Source organism: Ceratosolen solmsi, unplaced genomic scaffold (genome assembly GCF_000503995.2).
Source record: "Ceratosolen solmsi marchali unplaced genomic scaffold, CerSol_1.0 scaffold75, whole genome shotgun sequence".
Taxonomy (NCBI): Eukaryota; Metazoa; Arthropoda; class Insecta; order Hymenoptera; family Agaonidae; genus Ceratosolen; species Ceratosolen solmsi.
The window spans coordinates 486,690-500,155 of record NW_011948457.1 but is presented as its reverse complement, the minus strand read 5'-3'; positions in this window follow the sequence as shown (position 1 = coordinate 500,155).

Sequence of the window (13,466 nt, the reverse complement as noted above, 5' to 3'; positions counted from 1 at the left end):
GCTGGTACATGCACTTTCATTTTGCGACCGATAAGGCCAGAAAGTCGTCCGTCTTTGCCGCTGAAACATGGAGCCATTTCACAAAAATAGTAGTAAATTTATGATCTCAATCCCTCGTAAGAAGTGTCAATTGAAGCAACTATTGGCTCGTACATTCGCCTCCATTTTGGGACCGATCGGGCCAGTAGGTCGTCCGGATTTATCGCAAAAACACGGAGGTTTTCATTAAAATGGCACGAAGTTTATAATCCAAATCGTTCGTAATCTATGTAAATTGTAACAATTATTGATACATAAATTCGTCTTCATTTTGGGACGGATCGGGCCATTCAGTCAGCCGCAATTGTTGTCTCAACACAGAGCCATATCACAAAAAAGGGGGAATTTTATGATCTCAATCACTCGTAATGAGGGTCAATTGTAGCAACAATTGGCCCGTACGTGCGCTTCCATTTTGAGACCGACCGGGCCATTAGGTTGCCCGCATTTGAAACTGAAACCTGGAGCGATTTCACAAAAATGGCGGGATGTTTCTGAAACGAATCACAATTGGGCACTACATTTTCATTAATTTCGAATTGATTACACATCTAGATCGCCCGCACTTACCAGTGAAACATGCAGCGATTTAACACAAATTGCAGAAAGTTTACAAATTAAATTGCTCGTAATTAGCCTCGTTTGTACCCACTGTTAGCAAGTACTTTCACCTCCACTTTCGGATCGATCGGGCAATTAGGTCATTATAGCGTCATTTATAGAAATTGTTGGCCGTTACATTGACAGCAATTTTGGGATGTTTCTGGCCATTATGTCGCTCGTATTAACCACCGAAACACGGAAGGATTTTACAAAAATGGCAGAAAGTATATTACTTAAATCGCTCATTATGAGGGTCACTTCTTAACACTATTTGCGCCTACATACACCCAATTTTAGTATTCTTACAACTATTGGATAAGCCGATTTAGACATCGAAACTCTGCACGATTTCATAATAATAGCAGGAAGTTTATGAATTTAATCGCTCATAATAAGCGTCATTGTTAGCCCCTATGAGCCCATACATTGACCTTCTTTTTTCAATCGATCCAACCATTAAATTGCCCGCAAATTCTGTAAATTACGGAGAGATTTCATAAAAACAGCAGGAAGTTTATGTCTCTGATCGCTCATTATGTAACTTTTTAAAAGTGCGTGTAAATTATGATTCGAAATTCCTGTGCCATAGTAAGATTAAGTTAAGATTAGTAAGATCTTCATTCATCTTTACTTTTGGATCAATCCGTCTGATAGATAGCTCGTAGAAGGCATTGCAACATACAGCGACTTTTTCATTGTCAGGTAAATCTTGAACCAAATTGGCCGTTCGCACAAGCAGTGGTAGACACTTTATTAGACCTAGATTCGTAGATATTTTTGGGTCGATTTATCTCATACATTAGACAGATAAAAATCGAATAAGCAAAAGCAATGATGTTTGAAAAAGTCAGAATAATTATATTCCAAATATCTGTAGGTGGCATCCAAAACGTGCGATTTAAAAAAAAAGAGGATAATTCTAATTCAAAATGCCCGTGCCCATGATCAAAGGCAGCCGTTAGTAAAAGTTACATACGCCGTCATTTTTCGAAGAATCTGATTCATAGATCGCCCGCGGGAAGCATCGAAATGCGAAGCAATAATTTAAATAAGACGAAAAAGTACCAAAAATAAAAAAACCACCATGCACATGCATAGAGATACCGGTTAATAGGACCTTTATTCACCAATATTGATAGAACGATTGGATTGTTAGTTCTCGAGTAGGAGACATTCAATCGTAGTACAGTATTTGAAAAAAAAGAAAAATTATTATGTGATTCGATTGATAGGTTGCCTGTAGCAGCAATCGGAACGTGGATTGATTTTTGAGAAAAAGCTATAAAATTATTATACAAACCACTAATTACAGGAGCAATAATTACTGTACAAAATGCGTCCGATGATCCGGCTTATTTTACCAAATCCGATTCGAAGGACCAAAATTGTTTATGTAGACAATTCAAAGACCACGAAATGTTATGTGGTTGAGATGTGTGGGCAAGTGGAAAGGATAGTGTAGTAAATTCAATATTAATACATCTGTTTGTTATGCTGTTTATTCAGTTAATTTTCAGATACAGGAAAGATTCCTGTTATTGTTATCAATTAATGAACTCTAGGTTTTTGGCACACATTGCTTTAGCAAGCGCACTTTAGCCAGAGGTAGGAGTTGTAATATTTACTTCTCTTGGCGTAGTACACTGGTGCTATTCTCTGGGAAGTGAGAGGTTATAAAGTTCTTACCACTTCTTCCAGTAGAGCCGCGTAATGTTTCTGCTATGAGCACTGATGGCGCAAAGATTGGCCTCGTGAACGTAGGACTCGAGCTAGCAGAAAGCTTAGATCTGCAAGGTGGGTACTGAATGGCGCATTGGCTTGCAGACGTGTGTCCGTGCGCGTGGGTACTACTGAGCTTCTCCTTAAGTACAGATAGTAAAATTAATTAGATAATTAAAAGATAATTTTGCGTGTACCTGTGAGATGGCCTCAATCCTTTAAGTATGCTCGATGGCCTGGCTGCTGGTGAACCTTGAATTTGAGATGATGACTATGATGCCTAAAGTATATGATACTACAAACGAAGACTAATCTTGGACTCAGTTGAGGGACTTTGCAACTTCCTTCTTCGATGAGGACTTCAACTGATACCTGTCTTCCGACTCCGATAAGGGAACTTTCCACTTCCTTTTTTCTTGAGGACTTCAACGAAAGTTTGTCTTCGGACTTCATTGAGGTAGTTGCCACTTCCTTTTTCAATAAGGACTTCACCGTGCATGTTTAAATCTTCTGATTGACTCTCTTAAATACATTCACTGACCATGGTGTTCACTTGGGATCGCATCCCTTTTTTGTATCCAATCAGAGAGTTTGGGACTTATAGAGCGAGGGCACCGCCTCTCGTGGCTTCGTCTTCAATTACGAAGCTTAGTCTTCTCTTGGTCTTCATGCAAAGAAGAGTTCTCGATCTCGTTGTCCTCGACACGCCTCTGGCGGTCGCATGACGGACTTGACAACAAGGGAAGGCCAGTACATACCGTTAGATTTTAGATTTGAGTATAGCGAATCTTTCCAGCTGCCTAATGAGTTAAGGTTTCCCGAGTCCAACGACCTGTTTTGCAAGATGTTTAATGACACTACTGAGAGATGCTTTACGGGCAGGACTTTTCAGAAGTCTAACGACTAATTAATGATGTTGTTTTGGCAGATATGTTATGGCATTACCATTCGTAAGATCCTCATGGTCTGTCATTTTTGCAACAATTCGATTGATAGGTCATTTGTAGGAAACATCTGAACGTACTGTGTTCAAGAATGCGAGAACGTTTTCTTGCCACGACTTCCCACGGTCGCTGGACATTCGAGATGGTCAATACATCTGAAAAACTCCAGTGAATATTTAGCTTATTTATTCTTGCTTATCTAAAAACGTGCTCATGCTTTTCCCGTGTAGTAAAAACTAATATGTTGTTTACTGTTAAGAAGACGTAGATTCTGGTAGAGTATTAGATGTACGTAAAAATACCGAGTACTTACATTTCCTAAATTTCGCTGCAACCCAAAACCCCGCACGTGCGACAACAAGCAATGGGCATTTGTGCGCATACGGCTTTTTAAGATAATGCTTGCTTTGTTCTTAAGTATGCCGCATCTAGTCGATCGCATTGAATATCGAACACGCCCAAGAGAACCCTTCGTCTAGCTAAGTCCAAGAGAAAGGAGAGGCGACCAAGGAGAGGTGACCAATAGTAAAACCTCCCCATTTTCCGACACTTTCCCGATTAGCATATTCGGAACTGAGCCCGGAAGGAAGTGGAAATGAAGACGTGCATAATCTATTGTGCTGCCCAAGGTCAACCTCTGATTGGATAATTAAAAGAAGGGATCCCGAGTGGAACTGGGTCAGTGAACTATTTAAGACGGGCAATGTAATGTATCACCACTTATTCTTTCCAAACACTTCTCACAGTTGAAGGATAATTTTGAGCAAGCGAAGTTTTGAATCCAAATACAAATTTTACGATGTTACTTGCTAGATGTTTTATTGCACTGACAAAAAAGAAAAAAATGCTCTCGCAGTCTCCAATTGTTCGGGATTGAAGCGGTCATGAATTCCAAACAAAAGAAAGGTCATTTACGCAGCCCGGCGTACCGCATGTGCACCTAGACTGACCGCGCGTGCAGCAAGGCTGGCCACCACGTGCGCCTAGGCTGATCCGCACGTGCGGACCGAGGCGGGTACTCAAGCAAAATGTTTACAAACAAAACTCGACAAATCCGAGCAAGTTTACGATCTGAAATATAATTTACTGCCAGCCCTCACAAAAAAGGGACACCTGCGTAACTTCTAGAAGCTTCGTTTTCTCACGCCAAAAGAAATTTTCTGGAAGGGACGCGCATCGACACTGTTGCCGGCACTGAAGACGCCGCATGCACATTTAAACGCAACGCGCCATGAGGTGACGCTCATTCGTAAAATCACTTCGCTCTCACTCAAGCGCAACTGCCGATCAGTGCATAGTATACTGTGAAGACGCCGCGTGGCCATATTTTCGACAGCATAGTTAAGAGTACCCGCGTGCATAGAATAGGTAATCGGCAGTTTTAATTAGTGATTACAGTGAAGCCAATGGAATAGTAATCAAGAAGGACATTAACTACACAGCATCTAATACATCCAGTCTACAGTTCACCAGGTACACCCTTTTATTAATAAAATAAACAAGTCACATCTCGCTCTATAGTCGATCGGGCACACTTACGACCTCTCGAACTGATCCCTCGACATCGTACAGGCCCGCTAGGGGAACCAGGGCACACGTACGCTCTCTCGAACTAACCACTCGACATTGTACAGGCCCTGAACAGCTGACTCAAGAGTCACTGTGGTTCACACACATTGGTCACAAAAGAACAACACAGATCGACTAATAGACTATAAATACAGATTGTTAAATCCTTCACGAATTAGAAATCTTACCATTAATTGTTTTTACCTGTGACTAGATTCTTCTGCTGTCCCCTTACATAATTAAAGACACAATTGATTACATAATAAATTTCATTAAACATTTGACACCAAATCAAGTATAACTATTCATCCATCAAGTATACTTGATTCTACACCATCATCCCATGCTGCCTCACAAAAATGATTGACTGACGACATCAGCTGACATTGACCACATCAGTATAACCTCAAGGCAACACAGTTATATTCATAGAAGCCTTCATAGCATAAGAATCACAAGAACACATCATTTGATAATCCAACAGAATTATTTATCTCTACACAACAGTGCAATATTATTACAATTGTTTTACAAGCATAAACCTTGTTTTAATAAATATATTATATTTTTCAGCCTTGTCTGTTATTGCTTTCCTTTAAAATTATCCTGCCGAGAAACTAATCCACTGAACTATTGAATTGGCAGTTCGAGCCATAAACTAACCCTTTAAAATCAAACACGCCACAATGGCTTTTCAATCTGTTCGAGAATGCGAGAACATTTTTCCTTTTTTGTCAGTGCAATAAAACATCTGGCAAGTAACATCGTAAAATTTGTATTTGGATTTCAAAACTTCGCTTGCTCAAAATTATCAAGCACTAGTGTCATAAAACATCTGGAAAAACAATACCATAAACACGGGAAAACCTATAGATTAGACATCTGTATTTTCGTTCCGTGGTAACTACATCAAGCATTACTGCATGCGTACCTTCCTTCCCTTCCCGCTGTCTAAAAGTTGCAATGTTGTCACCAGATGTGTCAGCGATGCCCCCCCTTTCCGCTGCCGACATGCTGTCACATGCAGCAGCAGCAACGGGAGATCTGCTTATGAAGACCCAGAAACAACTAGGTCCTTAATTAACCCCGAAGCCAAAAAAGGCGCTGATCTCGCACTATAAGGGAGGAGTCTCTGATTGGACAGAAAATAAGGGAAGGGGTTCACGTCAAATTCATGGTCAGCAAATGTATTTAAGGGGCGCAATTTTCAATACTTATTTACTCTTGATATTTAACTGTCTTGATATTTACTCGTGATAGTTTTTCTTTAGTAGTATTTTCGTGATATTACTCTTTTTTGAAGTGTCTCTTCTTTTTTGATATCTCTCTTTTAGTAATACTCTCTCAATATATTAAACCCTTGAGACATTTCATACTCAGATAAGTTTAGTGAAAGTCCATTTAGCGCTATTTCGGGAACGACTTACACTTCTTCGGATTGTCCGTAACACTGTTACTGGAACAGTAATTACTGCCCCGGAAAAAGTACGACATAAACCTGTATGTCCACTAACGCAGTTCAAGAAACCGTAGTTGCTTGTTCCAAGGGAGCTACGACAATCCGCCTAGCAGAGTCCGAAGACGAGTCAACGATTAGCCTTTGTAAGTAGTATCTACTACAATAATTACATATATATTGAGATTCAAAATACTACACCGATAAGTACTAAGAACGAGGAAGCTACTTGTCTGAGATCAGACTAAAACGCTTCCCTGAGATGGTGAAGGGAGGCTTGCTGGCAAGTGGAATGGACAATGCTTCAATTCAATACTGCCTTTATATGAGTTGATTTTCCCTTTATTGAATATAATGATATAATAAATAATCAGTGGTCTATTAAGGTGAGATTGAATGAATGATACAATGAATGGGTGAGACTTTCTTCAGGTAATGTGAGTGATGATAATCTTATAAGTGTATTCTTGTGGTATGGTGCGTGATTGACGCCACCGATTGCCGCTACCGATACGCTTGAGAGGCCTGGGTAGTGGCGTTGGTGTGTAACGTCACTGGTGAGGAGAATTGATGCCGCCGTTGCCGCTACCGATGAGCTGGAGAGGCTTGAGTAGGGCACTAGTGTATGACGTCACTGATGAATGGCAATGATGCCGTGGTTTTGGTATTGCTGCTTACTTAGTTCACGGAGTCGTGTGTTACTGATTCGTAAGAACGTGTGTAATAGCGTAGCTTACGTCTGTGGAATCGATCTCAGTTGTATTGATGGTACGTAAGGACGTGTGTAATAGCGTAGCTTACGTGTGTGGAGGTAGATCGTTGTGTATTGGATGTGACCTCTATATAAGTGGTGTTTGACTTGTAAGACGGCGATTTGTGTGAATCGAAGGCGATCTCTGTGTAAATGGCGTTGACTTGTAGAACAATAATTTGATCTTGATGATTGCTTGATTGAACTAGTAAGAAGACGAGAGCGTCATGTGCAGCTCCTTAAATATTCTCGTATAAACTAGCTGCGCCGATAGTGCATCGGTGACCGTTGCTATGCCGATATTTATCGTGACCTAAACAGGGCATAGCCTCGTAGAGTTCATTTATTATTACTTTTGGTATTATAGTAGTATATTCGAGTTTTTCTGTTATAAGCATTCTTTGAATTCGTTAGTCAGTTTTTACAAAACAAATGCTCACGCGCTCATACCTCTCCCAATTTTTATTTCGCTTAGAAACTACTGCAATCCGTAACACTACTCTTAAAACGACAGCGCGGAATAAATTCCGCGTATATATAAGATAATATTCAATAGATTATAACCTACTTCTTGTTACAGTAAATCATAATCTCACCAGTGACATGCAGAGAATAAGAAATTGATTATCGTCTTATTCTCCAATAAACCGATATATCAACACCACAAGATTATTAAGAAATATAAGATCATTTGTAATTTCACCAAGGTAAATGATTCCCATTGGAAATAAAGTAAAATGAATGAATTAAACAGCAATAATAAAGATATGTTTTAATTATTGAATCGATGCATTAACCCTTTACTTGCCCGGCAACCCCACACAACATCTAGTGGACTTTGTGTTCTAAGTTGATTTTTGCACGTTTGGCTGACGAGTTTGATTGTGGAATTATTTTCTGAACATACTAAAATTTTTTAATAAACTCGGAAAATTAATGATTCAAATCATCCATGGAGAGGTTTAATCTTAGCAATTAATAGGACCACCATTCACCGCAATTTTTGGAACGATTCGACTGTCAGTTAGCATACAGGAGACGTAAAGTGTAAAGAGATATTTGATAAAACGATGGAAAATTCTAATCTAAATAAAGGGTGAATCATTTATCTGATCGATCTGATTCACAGATCGACAACAAAACGTAGAACAATTTTTGTAAAAACGCGGGAATATTATAATATAACTTGACTATTCATATATGCTAAGCTAGCTATTAATTGGAACTACATTCAGCATAATTTTGTAACGATCAGACTGATATATCGCACCCAGGAAAAGTCAAAACGTAGAGCGATTTTTTATAAAACCCTGGAAAATTGTAATCCAAATATGTGTACAGGCGCAGTAGTAGTAGACCTTATGAAGTCATTTGTTAAACGATCCAATCAATATTTCGTCCGCAGGAAATATCAAAGCGTAGACCGAGTCTGACTAGATTTTAGCAAACTATATATGCATGAATGATTTATATTATAATTTCCCCGCATTTTTGCATATATTGTTTTACTTTTGTTGTCGACTAACGGCGAACTATTAGTCAGAGAATTAAAAATTGGATTCCATCTGGGTTTTACCAAGAGCTACCACTACGCACCATACTCAGGCTATATTGTGATGGTAGGTAGTCACAAAAATCAGCTCTATTGTTCAAAAAATTAGAATAATAATAGATCGAAAGTGTACTCGAAAATTTGTCTTCGGTTTACCTGATAATGAACTGCCAGTCTCATAGTTCCTAAAATTGAGTCCAAAGTTATAATACCACGGGCTAGCATAAGGCATGCGCATAAAAGATTTGGATGAAAATTTCACAAAATTTCGACGAAAATCACTATGCATATTGATATCTTCTGAAGATAAACTAACATCAGATCGCGCCTAAAATTTGGATCACTGTATGTCTTTATAGGCTACCACTGCGCATAAGCATGGTATGATAAATAAGCCACTAATTGGATAAATAGATAAACACAAAGTTTCTTATCTATCTGTAAAATGGTGTATATCACCTACCTGTTTATGCATTCATCAATTCATTAGTTTAAAGATTTATCCATTTATCAATTTACTTATTAACCGTTTTTGTCATTTATTTATTCATACCTCCATTTAGGGATCAATCAGAACATTAGGTTGCCCGCATTTGCTGTTGAGAGACGGAGATATTTCATTAAAATGGCTGGATGTTCATCACCCAATCGTTCGTAATCAGCATCAGTTATAGCAACTATATTCCCGCACATTCGCCTCTATTTTGGAACTAATAGAGCTATTAGATTTCCGGATTTGCCGTCGAAACACTGAGCTATTTCACACAAATAGCGGGAAGTTTATAATCTCAATCGCTCGTAATCAAGATCAATTGTAACAACTATTGGCCCGTACATGCGCCTCCATTTTGGGACCAATCGGGCCATTCAGTTAGCCGCAATTTTTGTCTCAACACAGAGCCATATCACAAAAAATTTAGGTCATCCGGATTTGCGCCGAATCATGGAGGTATTTCATTAAAATGACGGGAAGTGTATCACCCAAATCATTCGTAATCACTGTCAATTGTAGTAACTATTGGCCCGCACATTCTCCTTCATTTTGGGACCAATCGCACATTAGGTTTTCTTGATTTACCGACATTTATTCTGTGGCAATTTCCAAGAACTTTAAAATGAAAAAAAAAATTGTAAAACTTTAAAACTTTAAAATTGCAAGCCTTCTGACGTTTATGCTTGTAAACATTGATTCTGCGAATTCTTGTATATACTACGCATTCATATTCAAGTGTCCTAATAACATTTCCGCATAGCAACGTCGATTGAAAATTCTTGAACCTTGCAAAGCAGTTATTAGTTATTACTCTACAGATCAACTAAACTCCGACATATATCAGCCAGTCAGTTTTACTCATTATACGCACATAATTCAGCCAGACTCTGCAGCGATGAATTAGTAAGTCAATACAGTGAAGCCATTATATTTAATAACTGTTCAAGTGCGCTATGACTCAAGTAGTCAAGAACGATAATTGCATTCCAATAACGACCACGATATAAGAAACATAATATCTGCGCGTTCATCACAAGATCCGGTATGATAAATAAATTTCTATAAATACATTATTGGATCGCAAAGCTCCCGCGAACGGCTGGAAGTATCCAAAGGAACACCGGCTAAAGTGTGCGAACGGCACCAGCTGCGAAGGGCATTTAATTAAATATGCTACCATCACGTGGCATTACACGAAGAAGTACCAGAGATCTACAACCTCTTACTTCTGCATTTAGTGCATGCCAAAGCCATGTGGTAACTACCATCGAACTGCAAGATCTCACAGATTCTCAACACCATCTAAGAAGCATATTTATTGTGTAGTCTGTAAAGTAAAGATCAATAAACAGCACAATAAACAAATGTATTAATTATTGAACAAATGCGCTGACCGTTCCACTTGACCACAATCCTCCTAACAAACATCTGAGAATTTTTAGTCTAATTCTAGACACATATACTTACAGATTAATTTAGTTATACATTTATCTATTTAATATTTCATATATTTATTTACGTATTAATATTTATATTATTCCATTTCTTATTTATGTATTATTAATCTATTTATCGATTCCTCGATTTATTCACATATATATATATATATATATTTATATACTTATCCATTCTGCTACAAATCGATTTTATAATTTTTTTATTAATTGTATTATAAGATCCTGAATATGTATGCTTAAAAAGTAGTTATTGAAAAAATAGAATTAAAACGCAGGAGTTGATAAATGATATGAATGTTGTCAAATAAATAAAGTATAGTAGTCCAATAAAGTAAACGTTACCAAATAAAATAAAAATAATAAACCAATTTATTGTAAATCCGTAAAATAATTACTTACTCAAATATGGCTAGTTTAGCAGTTGTTAATTTTCTTGTATATTATTTAATTATTTATTTCATCATAAAATTTAAATAAATATATTATTAATAAAATATGTTTATAAAAAAATATATTTAATTTATAAATATTTTCTAATCATATTGTTATATCTAATTTGTGTTTAGATGATTTTTTTTTTATTTATGTTTATCGAATAATTTACTTATTATCCACATACTTTTTGCTTTATTAATTATTCGATTTCAACTTTTCTTTCATTCACATTACATTCGTTTATTATACCTGCCAACTTTAAATGTACATAATCACTAATTAAACATTATTATTATTTATAATAATAATATATTATTAATAAAGATATTATAAGATAATGCAAATTCTCAATGATTGACACGGTTCCGAATTTTAATTTCTTCCTCGTTGCGCCATCAAATCTGCTCAAAATTTAAGAAACTTTATTCATGTCTCAATTTATTTCGATACAAATTTAAATTGAAAGGAAACCGTATTAAATATCGTGTTAATTGTAAATAAATATTTTAAGTAAGAAAAATAATTCTATGGTTTTAAATTTTTAAATTTTAAATACTGTATGTTGTTATAAGAGCTATTAAATATTTCATTCTTACAAAAATAAATTACTGTAAGGTTACTATAAGATGAGCTGTTAAATAGTTAATTTAACAGTTCCTAATTTAACAATAGCTGTTAAATACCACCAGTTTACTAGCTAAATTTATTGATAGAGATAACGTCGGCAAATTCTATTTTTGACTGAAAAATAGCAAAATGTCTTTTAATGAAATAGCCTTACGCTTATTGCTTAGGATGAGCTCCTATTGTTAGGATATTTTGTGAATACTGATCATCCGAATACAACATAAAACGTTAATGATTGATAATTTTATTATATTCATATTGTACAAAATGTATCCGCTGATTCGGCTCGTTTTACTAAGACCGGTTCGAAGGATACAAAACTGTTTATGCCGACAGCTCAAAGACGACGAGATGTTATGTGGTGGCGATGTTCGGTTAAGCGGAAGGGACAATATAATTAATTCAATATCAATACATCTGTTTGTTATGCTGTTTATTCTATTAATTTTCCGATACAGGGATGATCATTCTTACTATTATTAATTGTTGACCTCTTGGTGGGCAGATCAGGTTTACAGTGGTACGCGTACTTTAACCACAGGTAATTTGATGTAGTATGTTGCTTCTCTTAGCGTAGTACTCTGATGCTATTCCCTGGAAAGTGATTAGTTATAAATTCTTACCACTTCTTCGAATAGAGCCGCGTGTTGTTTCTGCTATGAGCGCTAAATGGCGCGAAGATTGGCTTGTCGACACGTGCTACGTACGTATGGCGCACGTGCTTCTCCTTGAGTACAAACAGTAAAATTAATTATGATAATTTTACGTGTACCTGTGAAATGACCTCAATCCTTTATGTATACTCGATGACCTGGCTTCTTGGACTCCGAATCTTAGATGCTTAAAGTAGTTGATACTATATGCGAAAACTAATGTTGGATTCAGTTGAGGAACTTTACCGACTTGCCAAATGTTTTATGGCATAGGAAAAGGTTCTCGCAATCTCGAACAAACATGTTTTCTAAAATTCTTGTATACTCTAAAACTATAAAACATCTAATTTTACATCATATAGTAATATAAGGACTTAATAATTAAAATGCATTTATTTATCTAATTGTAAAATATTTCATATTTCATATTTTATATCCTCAGATGCGTGTACAAGGCTGTTTTTTCTTTATTATGGTCAAAGGATTTAGTTTTTACTTAACAATTAACACTTTTTCATTACATACAAAATTTGATATAAATTAATTTATATCATTATTTGTCAATAAGTTAAGATTTTAAACTATTTTTATATGGAGACTTTATTAAAATGGAAGTATGTAGTCTTACAATTCAGATATTTTAAAATGAATAAATGAATATATAAATATTAGATTACGTTCAATACTTTCTTTAATAATCATACTTTAACTTTCTAGTACAAATTATTTTATTTAAATGAAGTTCTACATAATGGAGTTATATATAGATAACAAACATTATGTATTCGTTATAACATATATATTATTGTAGTTGTAAACTTTCACACACTAATAAAATATGCGTCAGATACCACACACGAAGGACGTAATAATATGAGACAATTTTTCCAAATAATTCAATTTATTTCACAATTACAAAAACACAAAATATTAAAAAAAAGTGATTTTGCAAACTTTATATAAATAATTTTGTCAATAAATTATTTCTATAAAGATGGCATTACCGTTTATTATCTATCTATTGCCTTTTTATAATGAAATATTGTATACAAATAAAAATTAATATTTTTTCCGTTTCTTGATAAAACTATAATACAGTTAATTTTTAAAAATTTGCCAAAAATCAAATTTTCTAATAATTTTAATCATGTCTGTATAAATCAAGATT